This window comes from Spermophilus citellus (genome assembly GCF_964194105.1).
Source record: "Spermophilus citellus genome assembly, chromosome: 5".
Classification (NCBI taxonomy): domain Eukaryota; kingdom Metazoa; phylum Chordata; class Mammalia; order Rodentia; family Sciuridae; genus Spermophilus; species Spermophilus citellus.
In genome coordinates, this window is record NC_138186.1 from 121,978,348 (window position 1) to 122,000,568 (window position 22,221).

The window sequence follows — 22,221 nt, forward strand, 5'->3', positions numbered from 1 at the left end:
TGGTTTTGATGATTGAATTCAGCTTCTCACACATGCCAGGCAGTCGCTTTACCATGGAGCCACTACTCCAGTCCCTAAAGTTTAAACTTTGATGAGAACCTTTAAACATTTTCTTTCTTGAACATCAGAGACAGGGCAAAAGGGAGAAAATCTATTCAGGTTTGCAAATATGTTCTCATCCTTGGCATATTTATAGGTATTTAGTTTTTCCATCCTAATCCACTTGTTCAATAAAATTTGGACAATTCTCTGGTTCTCATGCTGCACAATACATTATAATATCCATTTCCTGCCCTGAGGGATGTGTTTCCATCCACGATGCCAGTGCAGGTGGACTCTTGAGGGGTCCACTTGTTCCTGATAGAATGTAATAACCATCCTTCCCCCAACCCACCATATCATCTTGCAGGACACATGAAGAGATTCTTGCTCTTGATCAACTGTTCTGCTTGTTTCATTTGTTCTTTTCTCCAATTCTCCTTACATGAAGTATCCACTTCCTTTAAGAGCATTTAATGTTTATATTTTTTAATTTTAAAAATGTTTACATTTTTTGAACTCCCTAGAATCTTCTCTAAACACATTTTTCCTGATAAAAGAAAACAAACCAGCATAACAAAGCCTTTGTTCTAAATCATTAGGGTCTCAGTTAATACATCTTAATTATGTAAAGCCATTGGATTTGAAAATGCTATGAATGTTTAGTTTTAGTTTAAAAAATTTTTTGATACTTTAGTATGAACCCTTGAACCATCACACAAAACTTAAAAAAAGGAAGACACACATAATGTACTTTACATATCTCATAAAAGTATGTCTTACATATCTTATACTTCTTCTACAGTGATCAAAGATAGGTCGATAAGTGTTCCAGGAAATAAAAATTTATTAATAATTAAAATTTAACTGTTATACTTTTTTTTTTCTGTCTGGTCAATGTTGACTGTATCTGTTGAATTGAGACCTAAATTATTTTTTGATTGTTCAGAAATCACAAATACTTCAATAAATAAGCCATAATTATCACCATATAAGTTGATTTCTTCACTATTCTGCTTGTCTCATTCTATAAATGTGCAACATTTTTGCTAATTCCGTTATTTAGTTCTTAGTAACTTAGCTGACTAAACTTAACAACTTGTTCTTAAAGAGACAGTTGATTTCACCAGGTAATAAATGAACTCCAGTCCATTCATATTTTGTAATATCATACAAATGTCTCATTACAAAATCTCTGTTATCAAGGAAACATCTACTTCCTTGCCTAGGGCTTTTTGAAGAGACATACATTGTTTGGAGATTTCGCTTTTTAGCCATCAGCCAGTGAGTTTTCCAATAACAGAACGCTTTTTGTTTGCCTTTCTGCCTGATAAAATACTTCGAAATGGCTCTTATAAACACAAAGTATGAAGAATAAAATCTAGAAAAGAGTTCACTGGAAGAATGAGGAAATAAGAATTTTCACTGGTGCTTTCTTACCTATAGTAGTTATGGGACATATTTTTAAAAAGAGGTGACTAAAGATTTTAAACTGGTCCATAATTTCTTACCCATAACCTTTGAAGTCAAATGAATTTTAAAATTCAGGATATTTTAAATCTTACAAAGACAGCAAAGTGTGAACATTTCACATGTAGTAACACCCTGGGCAAATCAAGGACAACATCTTATAATCAAACACATTAATATCTCCATTGTGAAAGTATTTTTTAAATATAATAAGTAAGAATTGCAAGTTGCCCCTATTGATTCAAATCAGGTTTTGCCTCCAAATAACTTACTAAAGCAAAGCAATATAAAACAATAATGTGTCAGTGTTTAGGGTTTTTTAAAAAAAATGTAATTATGAAAAAAGGACACATATCTGTATTATAATACAACAGTGTGTACAATTAGGATTTTTACTCTACTTTTAGAAATGTGTGAACTGCCTGCCCTGTGGTCTTCTTTGTAAAGATCTTGACCTTCTTTCTATACATCTGTTTGAAGTTATCTGATTCATGTAGAAAGAAAATTGATTCAGAATTTACTGATATGTGACTATTTTCCTCAAGGCTTGGCTGGGAATTTACATAATTAAATCTGGATTGAGTTCAACAATGACAGGCCACTAGAGAATTCTTATGGTACCTGTGGAAAGGAACATCACTGGGTGGGTCTAAGTCTCCATGTAACAACGTGAAACCCCCTTATTTAATCCCTTTGATTGATATTCAATAAACACACCTTTTTACATTAATATTTTCTGTTCTATACAAAGATTTTTTGAAAGAAGTGTCTCTTTCTTACATCTTAAATATTTGCCAAAAGTAATGTCTCCTTGAGTAAGAGGAAAGATGTCTCCTGTTTAGTTTCCATGTGTTACTCATCTTCTCCCTTATTCCTGTTGCTATAGTCTGTTTCCAGGAAAGCAGGAGACAATTGCATGAGCCTCAAGAAAACTTGAGGGGATCTGTGATTAGTGACTTATGGTTCCTGGTATTTCCTCCTGCAATCCAATATTTCCAGATTCTTTCACATACAGTTGCATCAAGACCCAAAGAAGGGGTTTAGGACCTGACGTAGCCAACAACTGAAATGCCAGAGAGTTCACTGAGTCAGTCACAGGTCCATGTGAGTCTATTTCTTGGGATTATTTCCAATGTGGGGATTATGAAAATAGTTTCTTGTTTCTGTCAATTGGAAACCCAGGTTGAAGGTGTGTCCAGTCACCTGAATCTCAAAATATAACTTGGCACAGTATCTGGAATTTGGGAAGCACTAATATTCATTAAATGCATTAATAGTTTATAAAGACAAGATATATGTACATATGAGTTAAATAACCCAGGCTACTATTTTAGTAGACAATTGTATTTTTCACTGTCTGGGATCAATTAACAGTTGAAATTAACATCTTTAACAGTATAAAACTTATATGGTACAAACATGAAGCAATTTTATATCTTTCTGTCCTTGAGTCGAACTGCTGTGATTAATTTAAATTGTCAACTTGATTGTATTAAGAGATGCAAGGATTAAGAAGATTATGGGTGTGTCAATGAGGGTGTAGTAGGAATGATTGGCATGTGTGATAGTCAACTGAAATGGAGACCCTCCCTATGTGTGGGCAGCACAGACAAATAGGATGATGGCTTGGATGGAATAAAAGTTGGAAGAGCAAGAAAGTAGTAGCAGATGCAAATTTGATTCTTCTTGAACTGGTTCTTGATTGCTGCTGTGATTGTCTGAGGATATCAGACTCTCACTTCTCCACTCTTCCAAAGTGAGCCTTTGGTCTCAGACTAGGGTAGTACCATTAATTCCTCTTGTTCTGGGGCTTCAGTCTCTTGAACTGTGCAGATACAGGTTTTCCAGATCTCCAGCCTGTAGAGGGCCATTGTGGAGTATCTAGCTTCTAGTCACGTAATCCAGTTGAATAAGTCCCCTTTTTATAATTATACTTCCTGTTGATTCTGTTCCTCTAGAGAACCCTGACTAATACACCAACCATACTTCTATTTTTAAATAATAAGAAGAACTAATACCATGACTTTAAATAGATTCAAGTATAGAAATCTTATCTATTCCAATCTGATTCTTGTTCAATTTCATGTGTGTTATGAAACTATTTATATCTCCCTGGTTATATCTTCCATCTGGACTTAGGAGTCTGTCTTGAAAAGACCTGGTTACTTCACTGATTGTTTTCAATTCCCATTTAGTTCCCCTCCCATCTTTGATGTCTTAAAGATGACCATAAACCCATTGTCTTTTTCCATAAAGAGAAGGGGCTAATTTTGCTCTTTTCTTTGAATCTGAGAAGGTCCTGTATTAAACATTTCTCCTTAATAGAAGTAAATTTATGCAAGTCGAGGGCCATGCCTGTAAGAGGACTCTTGTTTCTGCTTCTCTCCTCAGGGTACACTAGCTCATACTTTGAACCAGGTGTAGAGGTGAGATCCTGAGGTCATTTGGAAAGAAGAAAGGATCAGAAATCTCCATTTAACAGTTGAGCCTCCAGATGATCTCATAGGAGATTCTAAGTGAAACCAACAGAAAAACTGCCAGGTCAGCTTAGTCAACTCAAAGAGAAAAAAAAATGAATGAGAATAAAATGGCTGTTCCTTTAAGCCACAAATTTTATAATGGCTTGTTTCTCAGCATAGATAACCAATTATGTAACAGGCCATTCTGGGTATCCATTTCTCTTTTACAGTATTAAGATGTGGGAGGATGAACAGGGGAAAAGGCAAAATTCATTCACTAACTGCTACCTTGGTAACCCACCCCCCAAAAAAAAGTGTGAGTTGCTCAGAAGTCCTCACATGGGACTCACATATTCCAATGTGTTCTCATGCATCCTCATCTTTTTTCAGTGAGAAATCCTGGTAATATGTCAGGAACATGTTTTGGAATTGAGATCTTTGCCCAGAAAATACATCAAGCTCCTGTTTTTCTGTAGAGTCCACTTGAGTTATGGGAACTCAGCCACCTTTGCCATGACCAAGACAAGGAGTGAGGTAAATTGGCAGCTACTCTCTCTCTTCTTGTTGTCTATTCTGTAGTTTCTTTGTTCCTACTTAGTGGTGGTGGTGGTGTTGTTGTTGTTGTTGTTGTTGTTCTTCTTCTTCTTCTTCTTCTTCTTCTTCTTCTTCTTCTTCTTCTTCTTCTTCTTCTTCTTCTTCTTCTTCTTCTTCTTTTTCTTTCAGTACTGGGGCATATAACCCAGGGATGCTTAACCACTGAGCTGCATCCCCAGATATTTTTTTTTTTAAAGAGAGAGAGAGAGAATAGAGAGAAAATTTTTTTTAATATTTATTTTTCAGTTTTGGTGGACACAACATCTTTATTTTTTTATTTTTATGTGGTGCTGAGGATCGAACCCAGTGCCCTGCACATTCCAGGCAAGCATGTTACTGCTTGAGCCACATCCCCAGCCCCAGCCCCAGATTTTTTATTTTTTTATTTTGAGACAGTGTCTTGTTAAGTTGCCCAGACTGTCCTTGAATTTGTGATCCTTCTGCCTCAGCCTCCTAAATTGCTGAGATTATGGTGTGCAACATCAACTTTGATGTATCTTTCTAGAACTACTTGCTTAGTTTGCATAGAAGGAGAAAGTAACAGCCACATTAAGCTTCTGAGTAGATAAATCCAGAACAGTGAACCATCATTCTAATTCATCTTTATAAGAAGAGCTGGGGTGGTGGTAATGTTTTGCTAGCACTGAGTAAATCTCAATTGGTAATCCCTTTATGTGAAAGACCCTAGTGTCTGTAGTCCTTAGCTTTAGAGGTGCAAAAATGATTTTGAAACTAAAGAAAAATTCCATTCCACCTCTGGGGAGAAAAAAAATCATGTTAGCACAATTTTAAAATTTGTTGCATTTGCACGTTTTTCTCTGATACAAAACATATTATTATTAAACAAAACTTTGGAAAATAAAAAAAATGTGTATAAGAGAAAGGAAAACAAATCTTCACTAACACCTCTTTTAACCAGCTGCCAAGTTGCTTTTTTCATATCATGCCCATGTGAACTGCTTACCTCTTTACCTGCTGACCACCTCTTACACTTCCAGATCCAGATCAAATGCACTTTTTCAAATAAACCATCTCTGACTATTCTACTCCACAATAATCACAAGATATCTTAATTTCATGAACATCCATTGATTGTACAACATATGGTACATCCTGCCTGACACTTACTAGTCAGTAATTACCACCTATAGAAACAGCAGTCAGTTTGCATTAAGTCAATGGGGCATATTTCACTGTTTTTTTTTTTTTTACATTCTCCAAAAATAATTCTTTAAGTTCTTATTTTTTTAAAAAAAGTAGTGTTTTTAAAGTTCTTGGTTAATATTCTATCACTGATCTACATTCTTGGCCCCAAGACCATTACTCTTATATACCATTTGAATTATTTTCTATCTTTCTTCCATGTTTATGCAGTTAAATCACATCTATATATATTTCTGAACATTTTTATAATTAATATTGCATCATAAATTTTCCCCTTTGCATGCTTTTTAAGTCATATGTCTATATCAAATACTTATCTTCTTATGATAGAGAGGAAAATGTATTAAAAATCATTTGTGCAATACAGATTTACCTGAAAATCTATGACAAATCATTTTTCTCTGTTTGCTTCTGGATAAACACAAACAATTTACATATGCTTCTTAATTTTCTTATAAGAATATAAGTGACTCTATTACTTTTCTTATAATAATAATCACAATATTCAGTGACTGCATCATGCTATCTGTACTATAAAACAAAGAAATAGTGGAATGATTACCTAGCCAATATAACACAATCCTAAAACTAATAGTCAATATTTTGGCAGCTCCTAAAACTAATAGATAATCAATATTTTGGCTTCCTGCCAAAATACTGACTATCTATTAGTTTTATTAGTGAGAAAATTATTATCTATTAGTTTTATTAGTGAGAAAAATAGTCAATATTCTTCATTTTTTCTTTGACTTTTGAAATATCTAAAGGACTTGGGAAGAGCAGAATTTTAAATACTGGTACAGATTAAATTTCAAAGACTGGTACAGATTATGTGAATAGAAAGTAAAAGGGAACAATTGCTTCAGGATAAGAAGGGAACAGAAAAAAAAGAAGCTGAAGTAAGATAGTGCCTAATTATGAATTTATTTATGTAATCTTCATTTGATCCTGGAAGAAAACTTCTGCTCTCAAAAATTATAGTAGAGTTGGGAAGAATGTCAGTAAATACCATTGTAGTATGTCCCACTGGCTTAAAATGTGAACTGATTGCTGTTTCTGTAGATAATACTTACTGACGAGTATGTGTCAGGCAGGATATACCATGTGTTGCACAATCAATGGCTGCTCGTGAAATTAAGATATCCTTAAGATTATCACTTTGCTTCTCATGAGGAATTTCCATATCTGGAAGCTTTTAGACTCCCAGGAGAAAAAAAAAAATAAGCTCTTAGGCCCAGAATTGGGTTAATATATTTTCCTAAACCAGATGTGGAGTAGAATAATCAGAGATGGTTCATAGAAGAAGTACATTTGATCTGGATCTGGAAGAATTAGAGGCGTTCAGCAGATAGGGAGGTAAGCAGTTGGCATGAACAGAGAAAATGTAGCATGAATTACTGAGTCTGCTTATCAGGGGGCTAGCTGGGAAAATTGGAGCTTAAAAGACTGTGGTTTCTGCTGTCTATCTTTCATTGGGAAAGAAGCCTGATTTTATCTTGAAGGAAAAGCTGCTGGAGCTGACCAGTAAGAAAGTCTGGGAGATGTATGGCAGAGAACAAGAAGGTTCACTAGGAAGGGGATCTGGACAGGTTTGGGAGAGAAAGTCATAGTTTTGAAAGAAACTAATGACTGACCATATTAGACCAATGAATATACTGGGCTTTTGTTACCTAAAATTAGGAACATGTAATGGAAATAATTTTATACAGATACAACATACTGAAAATCAATATGGTGACCAGAGATGGTGATAGCAGGAAACTTTTTTTCTATTCCATCCTAGTTTTCCCCAGCAAGGCCTGCTAATTGGAGCTCCTAAATCCATCTGGTCTTCCTTTACTGCTGCTAACTATACAAAACCTTCAAAGTTCAAGCTATAACTTCAAGAGATTTTAACACTTTGGGGGAAATTGCTTGATTTATTTCTGTCTCAGAGGAAATAGGAGATGAATAGAGTGGTAACAGTTCTCTGTACTTTTCCTTTCAAGAAAAATACGAGTGTCCTTTGAGTTTATCTCCTAAACTGCACTCCATGTTCCTAAGCTGAGCACCAGAAGACTGTCATAGAACTTACCTTTTTATGCCTTCTATTTCTTTAACTGGTAACTGTCAAATGATTATCACAAAGTTAATTTTACATCCTGGAATCACTCTCTTCTTGTTGGAGGCCATGTATGAATTATGGGTTTGTTTGAGCCATCACAAGGCAGGGGGGTCACTTTTCTGAGAACTCTTGGTGTGAATCCACCAGTTGCTGATTGCTCAGATTAAAGCTGACACCCTCCCTTAGTTCACAGCCCTAGGTTCAAATGTAGCCCCTGGAGGTGGGCCCAGCCCCAAACTGCTTGTTTTTTTCCGTCTTTATCCTGTTTTTCTCAAGAAGCCAACCACATTAAAACCTTTTGATGTATTACACTTTAAATAACGAATTTGGGCCTTTTTCCTTGTTCAATTCCAGTTCCCACCAGGGCTAGAAGACCCATCAGGCCACAACTTTGGAAACTATTTTCTGCCTGCTGTCTTTTGTTTCTTATTGATTATTTTTAGACTTTTTATTTTCCCAGCTGGTTCACACCTCCAAGCAGCAATCTGGTCTGCCAGGATGCTGATAACCCTGACATCTTCTCTGATAGGGAAATGTTAAAAGTGCACACATATCAGCTTGGGTTTATATAAAAAGACAATGACCTAGGGCATTGATTTTCAACCAGGGACAGTTTTGTACCCCAAGGAAATTCTGACCATGTCTCTAGATATTATTGTTTATCACAATGGGTGGGCATCTATTAGTAGAGACCAGGGATGCTTCCAAACATCTTATAATATCCTTCCCCCAAAAGAATTATCTGTCTCCACAAAATAACAGTACAGTCATTAGAAAACTGGTCTAGGGCCAGGCACAGTGTTGTTTCTTGCACATATTAACAGTGCAGTCACATGGGGCTACACACACAGAAAAAGTTTAGAGCATATGTTTATGGTCACTATCTCAATTCTTAATAATTTTACCTTTGTATCCATGTTTTGTATAAGAAGTCTCAAGGGGCAAAGGAGTGCATAATTGGGGACTTAGATTCTCAACTCATGAAGATCCTGCCTATGACAACTCCCTTTTACCCTGAGATTAATTCATCGCCATCTACTCATTACCTCTGCCCAGAGATTGCTACCAACCTCCACCTCTGGGGAGACCAGGCTAGAGGTATAGAGAAGGCAGGTTGGACCCATGCATCTGTGTGCTAAAATCAACAGGCTGTGTCCTAGGTATCTGTGATTGTCTGCAGTTGCCTAGGATTCTCTTTATGTCCAAAAGAGAGCAACTTTATTTAAATAAACAGAAAAGCACCAAGACAAGTCAAGAGACAGAAGAAGAAAGGAAGCCAATTATTTCCCTTAATATTTGGACAAGAAGCTCACAGTTTTGTTTTGCCCTCTGCCTCACAAATCATGCCTGGATAGGCACATACTACTTGAAGTTCTTCAGTGCTAAGCAAGTTCTCCTCATTGCAAAGGTTAGTCCTTGGATCTGATTCTCCTCTTGAAAGTATTAGAGAGTTGTAGACTGTCTTTGAGAATCACATGTCTGATTTCTGTCAATTGACCTGAGAATGAAGGTCTTGTTTCATTTTACAATATTGTTTTGATTTCCAAAATTTGTTGCATATAAAGCCCTCTCCTGTTACAAAATCAGTAACTAACTTTTGAATGATTTTTCTTAATTTTTTAAAGCATGATTTTGTTCTCTTTTATTCCTCATTTTGAAGTTGAAGAACATGGAAAATAACAATTCCCATTTCATAGTAAATAAACATATCTCAACTTTAACCTTTTTTCAGTTGATTGACCAGAATGACAGTTAAGACTTCAAATTTGGGCTGGGGATGTGGCTCAAGTGGTAGCGCGCTCGCCTGGCATGCATGCGGCCTAGGTTCGATCCTCAGCACCACATACAAACAAAGATGTTGTGTCCACTAAAAAATAAATATTAAAAAATTCTCTCTCTCTATCTCTAAAAAAAAGGACTTCAAATTTGATTCTGTATGAGCATGTTTAACAGTGATTATCTTTCTTATTATGTTTCTAAAGTTCTTGCTTGATTGGTTTTGTCTTCTTTTTGTTTTCTTCTTTTGTGATAGAATTTGTGCTTGGAAAGCTAATATAATTCAAAATATTTTTGATCTGGGTGGAAAACAAGTAAACAGTTATTTGATATTGCTAAAAATTACTTAGAGTTGAACATTTTTAACTTGAAAAAAGTTAACAGTTCCTTTACAATGTTAACAATGAAGATTATTACTTTGCTTCTCATGAGGAATTTCCATATCTGGAAGCTTTTAGTCTCCCAGGAGAAAAAATTAAACTTCTAGGCCCAGAATTGGGTTAATATATTTTCCTAAACCAGATGTATTAGTCACGAAATTGATAATTGGAGCTTGTTTCTATGGGAGCTGTGTGTTCCATGACAGTTCATCTTTGGTATCCAGGGAGCTTTGTCAAAATCTGTGTGATACGTGTCTGATTATGATTTTAAAGCCCCCACAACCATATATCTTTGTCATTAAGCAATTTTCTCCACGTCCAGTAGAATGTCAGATGTGAGGTTTTGGCGAAAGCTCTAGAAGCTCATTATGGTCTCTGATGTGTTGCAGTTTATATCATTATCTGGCAAAGTAAAATTGAAGCCACTGTGTAAGTGCTTTATCCCTCAAGCCTATATAAGTGCCTTTTTTCCTAATTGAAGACTCAAACTCATTTGAAGAATTGCTTGAATCATCTGGAAAAAAAAATACGTCTTCAAAAAGTTCTAGCTTGTTATTAAAAAAAAAAACAGATATCAAACTTCTATTTCAAATGGGTTACTGCTGCTATAATTAAGTGTTCTTTATCATGAACGTTAAAATCATTGTGAGGAAACAAGAGAGATTGCTTCCCAGAATAAGATAAGCTTTAAACTATTTTAAAAATTTGAGATAATGTTCTATTATTAAAACATAGGAAATCAAAGGGGAGAGAGTGAACTTTGGCCCCTAGTGTAACTGGAAGACTCTGGTATCACCAGCTGTAGGCATGAGAAATGGTGCAAAGTATGAGTTAGATATTTGGGGACAACTTCTGTCTACAGATAAAATATATCATCCATGTTTATTTTTAAAGTGTTGATTTTCATAGTGTGGCTGCTTGCCTGGTTAGGAAGACAAATGGGTGACCTGCAGCCATACACATTGATTAGATGACACTCTGGATTCTGAACGGTAGCTAGGGCTGTGGCCTGCAGAATTTTCCACTGTTAGTGGTTGTTTTGCCTTTACGGTATGGGCAGTGTAATGGTTTTCCACAAATTAAACCACTCCATCTTCAGCCGTTGCAGGCCAGTGGGTTGTGTTGACCCTGGGCACTTCCGAACAATCAGCATCTGTGTAATGTAACTTTTCAAGCTCTATTTCCTTGGCTACTTTTCTTTCATTTGGTGAAAACTGCCTTGTGTCTTCATTGGTTGGGACAATGGATTCTGATACAAAAAAGACATCATTTGTTTAGTAGAATGGATGAAAATAATTTTTACTTATCTCATCAAGTTAATTATTTGAAAAATGGTTTCATCCAGCTTTCAAATAGGAGAGAATACTGTAGGGAGAATCTCCTAACGTGTATTTTAAATTTGATCTTAGTTAAAATGATATTACTCCAGGTCATGAATGTCTCTTAGGAAGAGGTGTGTAAGAATTTAGGAGACTGTGGCTTTCAGAATCAGAAAGATTTACAAGGCAAAGAACCTTGGTCCAGTATTCTCATGATTCCTTAATCAGTTGCTTAATATGTTCATTTTGCTTCAGAATTATCTCATTAAAATTTTTTTTGTTGTAATTAGACGCATTACCTTTATTTTATTTATTTATTTTTATGTGGTGCTGATGATTAAACCTAGCACCTCGCACTTGTTAGGCAAGTGCTCTACTGCTAAGCCACAACCCAGCCCCAAATTATCTCATTTTTAAGCATGACCATTGATTTTTTTCCCAACTCTTAAGCTGCTATTTTCTTAACATTCACAGTTTCACATTTTGTTTCAAACTATTCTTTCCACCTGAAATGCCTCAGCTATATTTCTCCACTTATTAAAATCCTACTTTAAGACCTTGAGCAATTCTGACCTTTTAAATGAAGTTCTCAATAATGTTTTACAGAAGATTTAATTATTTATAACATCCTTCATGTTAACATAAATCTGCTGTATTTGTGGTAAATATTTAAATTTCAGTTTTCTCTATTATTTTAATATTGCTTAAAGAGTTTATGACATGCAAAAATTTGTCTTTTAAAAAAAAAAACATATATAATAATGTCTATCTAGGGCCTGGAAGTATGGCTTAGTGGTAGAGCATTTCCTGGCACGCACAGGGCACTTTGCTTGATTCCTAAAATTGCAAAAAAAAAAAAAAAAAGTTATTGACTTGGGGTCGGGGGTGTAGATCAGGGAAAAATCTTGCTTATCATGCCCAAGGCCTTGAGTTCCATCCCCAACACTGCAGAAAGAATAATAAAGTCTATTAAGATTTGCTTTATAGTCTCATATGTTTTATAAAATCTATGAAATCCATAGGTCCAAAAATATGGATTTGCTGACATTTAACATTTTAAACTTTTAATTTTCATATTTATCTCTTTAATAAATTATGCCTAAAATTCATTTTAGTGTAAATAATGAATGAATGATTTTGCCCTTTAAATGTAACTTCCAAATGTTGAATAACACTGTATTTTTTGAATAAAATTTTAAAGGAATAAAATTTCATTAAATAGGAGATAGTTTAAACTTTTGATTAGAAAATTTACATATTTGCATAGTTCTTCTATTAGAATGAATATTTCTTTAAATGTTACTATTTTTAGTTTTATGAATCTTTCATCCTTCAAAATATTACCATTTTTTCTTATCTCAAAAGTGAAAGTTCATTAATATATCTGTGTCTTATGTATTTTACTTGTTTTCAGGCTTAAATATCTGTTTCTTGAACATCTACAACCATTTCTAGTAGCTTATTAATATAGACATTAAGCAGTACTTAAACGAGAGATATAAAATCTACAATATGTTTAACATGGAAGAGTTAACATTACTGGAAATATTTGCATTTTGATAATCTATAGTATTCTATAATTTTCAATTTTTTGGCTACTTGAAATATAGTTCTTCTCTTCTGCCAAGAATACATTAGAATGTAAATTAGTTAATACTTTATCTCATGTTAAAGTGGTATGTCAAAAATGAACAGTTTGAATCCATAAGCCTGAAATAATTTACAAGGTGACATAATAAAAATTTGAGAATTGTCTTTTTGTCAGGTTTCACCTTTTGATACTCTGTGTTTATAACTTATGGTTTTGGCCTGCAGGATAATATTTTTCTGGTATTCTCTGATAGGGCTGAATTTAATCAAAGTAAAGAAGAATAAAAGAAGTACAGACATTAGTTGTCAAACTTATATGTGATCTCTCTGACCCCAAATGAAATTAGTGCCCTTTAATTACTTGTATGTTATAGAACTTCTCCTTCTTTCTGTGTGTGTGTGTGTCCGTGTGTGTGTCTGTATAACATGTAATTCCCCTCTTCAGTATTTTGTTGAACTCTGTTTTTTGTACTACATTTCTATTAGTTTTTCCTACTCTGCTTTTGATTTATTAAATAATGATTAAATTTTATTTGTTCAAGCATGGTTTCCAAAATTGTTTTATAATTATTGTTTATAAATAAGATACAGCTATGCTGTCTTTTCCCCCTATACATACTTTGGGATTTTATTTAATTTTATTTTTTGGGGGGCTACTGGGGATTGAACTCAGGGGCACTCGACCACTGACCTACATCACTATCCCTATTTTGTATTTTATTAGAGACAGGGTCTCACTGAATTGTATAGCCCCTTGCTAAATTGCTGAGACTGGCTCTGAAATCTGGATCCTACTTCTTAAGCCTCCTAAGCCGCTGGGATTACAGTCATGCGCCACCATGCCCAGCCTACTTTTGGCTTTCAATTGGAAAACTTAGTTCATATTTAATGTAATACTTAATGTAATGTAATAAATATGATTTTATTTCTAATGTTAAAAGGATGTTCATCATTTATTTTCTTGCTTCTTACACTGTTTTACTTCCTTTACCAAACTTTTGGTGAATTGATCAAATTGCTATCTCCCTTCATCTCCTCATTTGGGGAGTTTTGTTGCATTTTTCCATTTTCTTTCTGAATACAGTCTCTTGTAATAATCAAACATGTTGTTTTGTAGGATGTTAAAATAATTCCTTTCTCCCTACCCATAGTTCCAATTTCCCTCCTGCCTTTTTCTATCAAATCTGCATGATACTTCCACCTCTTTCTCTTCTACTTACTTATAACAATAGATTTTGCTGAGACAGTTTAGAGAATTTTTGTTCTAATCATCAAAGTTTTCCTATAATATAACCTGCCTACTTCATTAATCTTTATTTAATATTGGAAAATCATATACATAGAATATGAGTTCTATATCTGTCATCTATTTATCTTTCTAAGTTTACTAACAACTACTATTTCTTTTCTGTTCATCTTTTCTTATACTAAGAATTTTGTTATGATTTATTACTGTCCAGAAAGAGTATTTTCTTGAATGTTTTCCTCATGAAGGGCATGTAAGTCATATATTCTTTATATCTTTGCATATTCACATTTACCTGACAGACACTATCTTGCTTGGATGTAGAATTTTTTTTGTTTGTAGGTATTTTTTTCACCCTCAGTGCTTTATAAAAGTTATTCCTCAGTCTTTTAAGTTTCTATGTATTGTTGCAGGTGAGCCCTCACTGCCATCTTCTCCTTCTCCCTGGTAGGTAACCAGTTCTTTTGGCCTTGAATCTTGGAAGATGTGTCTCTTGCCTTCACTGGGATGTATTTTTGTCTGTGCCTTTTCTCATGGATCCAACCCAGAAGACATTGAGCCAATCTACAATCTCAGTTTCTTCTGTTGCTCAGGGACATTTTTATCATTTAATTATTGCATTTCTTTCTTCTTTTCTTTTACTTGTCTTGAACTTTTATTAATTCTCTACATCTTTCTTAATTTCTCTTCATTTACAAACTATCACTTTAGTATTTAATAACATCATACCCTTTGTAAATTAATCAATTAAACTATGATCTTATTTTATTTAATGAAGCATGTATTTTGTTTCCAAAATTCTACACTTAGGTCTGTCCTTGAATCTTCTTAATCATCACATTGTTTCTCTTTAGACTTTCCAGGTTGCTTCCTTCTTCCCTATATAAGAACTAGGTCAGAGTGCACTGCTTCTTCTTTCACTCCCTGGTGTCTACCCCCAGGGTGGTGTGCCATTGGGTTAGTATGCTCATGGGCTCACTCCAGCCATGGCTTAGGCTATCTCAGCCATCCTGCAGTGAATAAACTGTATTCTTTGGGTTGACTCTGTAGCAAGAGGAGCCCATCAGCTTCCTGGAAGTCACCCTAAAGAAGCCTCTCTTCTCCCTGGTCTCTTCATATTCTTCCAGACTCAAAAAGTAGAGAAAATTCAAGTTACTTTCCTTAGCTTCTCATTAGTTCTTTGAGAAGCAAGTAGGCAAAGCCCATGTGACAAGCATCCCCTTTCACTGGGTGAGGGTGAAGGTGGGGAGGATCCACAGGTCTCTGAGGAGCCAACCGTTCTTCTCCTAAAAAGATCTTGTTTGATTCCTAGAGGAGAAAGTCCTCCACCATCACCCTTAATGACTCTGGGTTCTAGGGAGATAGGAGCTCACTTGTATCCCCTTTACCTTCCTTGCCCTCCTGCTGTCCACAGCCAATGGTAGCAATGGGGGAGAAGGAGACAAAAGAGTTAGGAGTTGAGGCAATAAGAATAGACTGACCCAAACCACCATCTTAGAATCCTTTCTGCTATTTTTACTTCTTCTCTTTATCCTTGAACTGAAATACAGACATTGTAATGTAATGTATTTAAAACATCTGCATGCCAAAGTTTAACGGTTCTCAAGTCCAAATTAGAAACCAAATGCGGAGACTTTAGACCTTTTAAGAATGAAGCTTTTGCATTCTGGGAGTTGGATGATTTCTGGGAACAATAAACAAAATATGACAGCAACAACAACCAGAATATGAAGGCCACAGACACCATTCTGAAGTGGATTGCACTTCTGTTTAATATTTAGAGTAGGGTCTGAAAATATGGATGAATCTAGCTCCTGTTAAGAATGTTCAAAATATTTATTATTGTTTTATTTTTGGTAAAGAATACATAATTATTGATTAAAAACAACTCAATAAGAATAAATAATTTATATGCACTTATTAGACAGTGCTTAAGTATATTTATTTCAGGAATATACATTCATTTTGTAACTTTGTGCCATTTACCCAGGAGCAGTGGAAAGCCAATTTTGTTTATCTTATGGATATGCCCTTTAGTGAAAAAACAACAACAACAAACAGCATACGTAAATAAAATAAATATTTCAAACACATTTTTTAATCTGAATCATAATATTAAGGAAACCCTTCAGGAATGGAGAATGACAAAAGAGAACTCAGTTTAAACACCAAGGTCAAGAAACGGTTTTCTGTGGTCTATGTGCTATGTAAACTGAGACTTCAAAATAATAAAAAGTAGCATATTAAGCAGATGTATAGTGTTTTGAAGGGAGGGAACAATATTCAATGATCCAGATATAGGAGAGAACTTAGTTCTTGAAAAACTTTGATTTCCAGGACTTAATATATAATAAGAAGAGTTGAAAAAAGAAGAGAGGGAGTTAGACTGGACATTGAAATTAAATTTATAACATTATAAGACATAGAGATTTTATTCCATGTGCAATGAAAATCCCAATAAAAATTCAATAGTGGTTTTAATATATTCTGATACACACACACACACACACACACACACACATATTTTTACATTTTAATTATAGGAAAACACTTTTGCCAGATTGTGAGTGTGAGTTTGGTCCAGGAAGTGGGAGAAATTGGGGTAAGGATGCAAGGACAAAATGACTTAAATTCTTTAAGAATTTTCAAGATGAAATTGTTGATAATCCCCTCAGAAATTTCTGTCTTATCAAATTAAATTGGCTTTCTCTCACCTGATTTTTACCTTGAAAAGTGAGAAGACAGTGGAGTGTTATAGACAAGGGTGCTACTAGCTAGTGCTACTGGCTAGTCACAGTGCAGATGGAGCCTGACAGGTAAAGTTATATTCTTAATATAAAATTGACAGGATGTTTTGATATAGTAGATATGAGATTGAGTAAATGAAAGATTTCAGGAAAGTTGTGTAAGTTTTAGATCTAGTAATAGGAAGGATGGCCATCCTATTTTCAGAAAGAGGATAAAATTTGGGGTAGATGGTTGAGCTGAGTCAAAGGTTCTTGTTTTATATTTGTTAAGTGTAAATGTCTACCATTTAAGGAATTAGTCAAATAAGAACATGCATGAATTTTTAAGCCTGGAGAGCAGAGAAAGATCAGAGTTTGATATAAATTTGGGAACCATAAAAATAAAGATAGATATCCATAAATATAGATTAATCCAATAATTTGTGTATGTATGTGTGTGTAAATATATATATATATATATATATATATACACACACATATATATACATATATATATACACACACATACACACATATGCACATATATATAATTTGTATATTGTGTAAATATATATTGCATATTTTATGAAGTATATATTACTATAGGCATAGAGTATATAATGGTAAATAAGATAGATTTGTGGGAGCTTTATAGGAGATAGATGATTGTAGAGAAAGGTCAGAAATTGAATTGTGATGGACACATAGATACAGAAGTCTGATATAAACAAGATAACTTGAGGGCTAGTGCTAGTGTTCTAACTCTGTGGCAAAGCACCAGCACTGCAAAATAAATAAACTAATAAATAGAAAAAAATTAAAAAGCAGAAGTTAGAACATTGCTAACTGTGGTGAGTTTAGCTAAGTAGTCCAGTAAGACAGAGAAAAGAAGGATCCATCTGCTTGGCATTGTGGAAATTGTTGGAGCTCTGAGAAAACTGTAGTGGTGGTGACAGGGGACAGCCAGAGGAAAGAGGGCATGGAGCAGTGAGGCTCTAATACATGGTAAACATGTTTTTAAGTGTTGTTGTTGTTTTTAAGTTGAATATTAAAAACAGAACTTCCCATTTTGGGGACAAGTGTTTTGGTCATTCTGCCTAAAAGATTATTTAGGAAATTCTTAAATCCACTTCTATAGTGGGAAAGGACGGATGAGAAACACAGAGACCATTCTTTTAAAGGAGATCCATTTAGCATTTATCATAACTTTTACAGAATGCTGGAGGCTTTCCAGATTAAAAAGGATAAGATTTGCTCACATCCCATTAGATGGCTTTTATGGTGTTGCAAAAAATTATGATCAATCAATTACATCTCTCTAAATGGCAGTGATTTAGACATGTTATTGTCCCAGTCCCTGATCATTTAAGCAGACATAACGGACCACATTTATAAATACTCGGCATCTAACCGTGTTATGTCCATGTTTAGGATAATTTCAGAATTCTATAACATTTTCTCTGTGAGGCACTTGAGACTGAATTTTGTTAATGTATTAAAGACTTCCTTGGCTTAATGGTAGCATGCGTGTATTAGATTGCCAAGTAGGAGCTGGAGTGCACTTAACCAATCCATACGCCTCCCAGTGCTCGGATAATTGCGATTAACGGTCCTTACCACTGCAGTATTGCATGGGCCACTGCAGTGTTCACACTTAATTTTGACAAATTTTGTTTTTGTTGAATGGTATGCATCTCTGGAGTGGTTAAAACAGTGCTTAAATAGGGATGGCATTAGACAACTAGTTCTGCATTTTAGGTTACTTAAAGTAACAAAGTGGGATGTGATTAATATAGTAGGCAGAGAAATAAATCATTTTTTAAGTTGAAAGTTAATAGCAAATAATTTTAGTCAAACTTTAAAATCAAAGTTCAATTATTTCATATTGGATGTGCATTTAAATTGGTTATTGTTAAAAATAATGAATTATTTGTACCAACATGTTTTGTTCATTTTCTCCTTGAGTGAAAAGCTAGTAAACCTATATTGCATTTTTTTCTTGGTAAGGCAAAATCCCACATATTCTGTGTGTTGGGATAATCTGGAATCACTTTACCCAAGGAATTGTAATGAATACATTTACAGAATTCTCAGTCAGAATGCTAATTGTATAATTATGGGTTAACTGAAGCTAAAATGAAAAGAAATTTTGACTTCCCATTTAATTTTAACTCATTTTGAATAATATTACATGTGAGTTTTAGATTTTCCACTTGTTTTCATGAATAGAGAAAATGCATACAATTCCAGTCAATACATTTGCTGTGTTCCTGAATTTGTTTATACACTATTATTCAAAGTTGAGAATGGTTTTATCAGAAAGTATGTTTAATCAGAGTAGATGCCAGGCTAACTCACAAATATGCAATTAACTCATACAATATTCTTCACCTATGAAATGCAATCCTTTCCCACACTAAGGTGTAAGGTGCAATAAACTATGTGTGTGTGTGTGTGTGTGTGTGTGTGTGTGTGACCATAAACCAACAATACAAGTGCCAAGTGACACATATTTGGAATCAGGTATTGTGGCCTGAGTGTCAGAACAATGTGGGTCTTAATGTCTAGAGTAAGTTTTGAGAAAAAGTATACTTTGAAAAGAACATTTGAATAATGAGTAATTCAGGTCAATAGGAGTGATGGTGGGCATTACAAGAGGGTAAAGAGAAATAGATGTGAGTGAATGAACACAAACTGAAATGTTTTCCTTGGAGGCTTTGGAGTTATATTTCTGGATCAAATTATGACCAAGCATGACTATGGAGAGTAGTTTGTCCTCTCTTGTGCTACACAGACTCCCCACATGAAACCAGGTGCTGACTTCCTGGTAGATCTGCAATAGATTGCACATATTCTTGGTTTGAGAATAGTCCTCACCACTCTGCTGCCCCCTGAAACCTAGTCCGCCAAAGCCAGAATCCCTCATTTTCAGAAGCAAGAACCTAGCTACTTCACCTTTGCAGAATTAACATTTTGTTGTTTATTTGCTTATTTTCAAGGTACCTCTCTATTTAAAACAAAATGGCTTCTCTGAAAAAAAGAATCACAATCTCTGAAAAACTGAAGATAAGTCTTTAAAATTTAACTTATGAGAGGATGTTCTTCAGGCCATAGCTGGGGACTTCCATTTTTCAATGCTTCAGCTCTCAAGCCCACTGTGTTAACATCTGTAGCTTCATTCACATACACTCCGCTTTGTTATGTATGTGGTGAATCCTAGCAGCTCAGCTTAAGTGATCATTAGCTTATTGCACTAGGTCATTTTATGACAATGTGACATCCTTCTGCTAAAATCAGTACAGCCATTCTGTGAATGTGTGTGATCATTTGTCTTCCCCATAACATTTTTTAAATTTCTTTTTGCTTTTGAATTCTTAATAATCCCAACCAGATGGACATTTGCCTCCTTCTCTAAATAGCAACACTCCTGAATTTGACTATTCTGAGATATTTTTTAACATTTGTGATGAACTCTTTAATGAGCAGAAGCAAAGGGATCCTAGAGTTCAGCTTGTTAATTAGCAGTACAGCTTCTAGCTAGTGTTAGGTCAAAAATAATTGATTTATATTGCAATGCTATAACATACTTGTGTTCTCACATAAAGGTATTCTGCAATCTTACTGCAAAGAGGCTTTTCAATAAACATTTTCTAAATTTCATCTGCTTATAAAGCAAATTAGGAGAGTGGGTGTTTACATTTTATTCTTGTAAAAGATTAAGAGGACTTTTTTTCTTGCCCTAATCATAGTTTCTTATTACAGAATTTGTAAATGTAATAACATATACAATTTTCTCTATAATTCTGGGTATTTCTAAAAAGGAATTTAAATGATTCTGGATTATAAATGATGCAAGTACAATACCATGTATTAGGGTACTGTCAAACGGCAAATAAATACTGGGTTTTATACTTAAATTTATCATTGAGGTTGCCTACTGTCACAGGCCCATTAAAATTTTCTTTGCATTTTAGTGCAGTGAAAAAAGTATTGACTAGGTGACAGAAGACCTGGATTCTAGAATTAATTCTGCCACTATCTAGTTATGCAACCTTCTGCAAGATATTTCTTCTTTTCTCAGTAAAATGATGTAATTATTCTCTAAACTCTATGGCAATTTACACTTCTAAAATTCCATGTTTCTGTTCTCTTTCTCCTGTATTGGCTGTTTCCAGTAATTTTAATGAAGAAGTGACATATTTTGCACTGGAACCTATTATATATATTTTGGCTTGAGTGTGACGACAATGTGGGTCATAATGTCTAGAGTAAGTTTTGAGAAAAAGCATGCTTTGAAAAGAACATTTGAATAATGAGTAATTCAAGTCTATATATATATATATATATATATATATATATATATATATATATAAATAAATTTGGGGATGCTTTCTATATGAGAATTAATTAGCTCTCTGGACATTTCCATAGCAATATGGTTGAATTTTAGTAGAAGAATAATAGTCTTTGTAATCAGTTATAAAACTTTATGACCAGATATGAGCTAATATGCATTTGGAAATTTCTAGTCACCTCTGTAAATAAACTGCACCTCAATTCTGAAGAACTTTCCCAGTGGTGTTGAGTGGTGTTGGAGAGAGTAATCATATGCTTAGTGTTTTCCTTCTATGAACTCTACCTTTGTTGCAAACCAAAGAAATTTTGATAAAAAAATTAAATGAAATACTTATGAAACTTGACCATGACATAGACTGGGCTAGAGAACAGAATAATCTGAGAATCATGATTCATCTCTAGAGAAATTCTAGGAATTAAAAATAAGACATGTAATAGTTAAGAAAATGTCAAATCCTGCATTCAGTCAAAATAACAATTATCAACAAGATAAAATCTAAAATACAGAGACTTTTTTATTTTACATTTTTTAAAGTTTTTTATTTTACATTTTGAGACAGAATCTTGCTAAGTTGCTTAGGGCCTTACTAAATTGCTGAGGTGGTCTTGAACTTGTGATCTTCTTACCTTAACTTCCTGAGTTACTGCGATTACAGACATTTGCCACAGTACCTAGCTCAAAGACTTATTTTTCTTTTAAATTCATAGGTATAAAGAATAAGGGCTGGGGATGTGGCTCAAGCCGTAGCGCGCTCGCCTGGCATGCGTGCGGCCCGGGTTCGATCCTCAGCACCGCACACCAACAAAGATGTTGTGTCCGCCGAGAACTAAAAAATAAATATTAAAAATTCTCTCTCTCTCTCTCTCTCTCTCTCCTCTCTCACTCTCTCTTTTAAAAAAAGAATAAGGTGTTATTAATCTTTCATAAACTAAGCTTCATTAATGTAAGTAGAATATTTTGATATCAAAAGGTGATATACTTACCTGGGCCACATTTG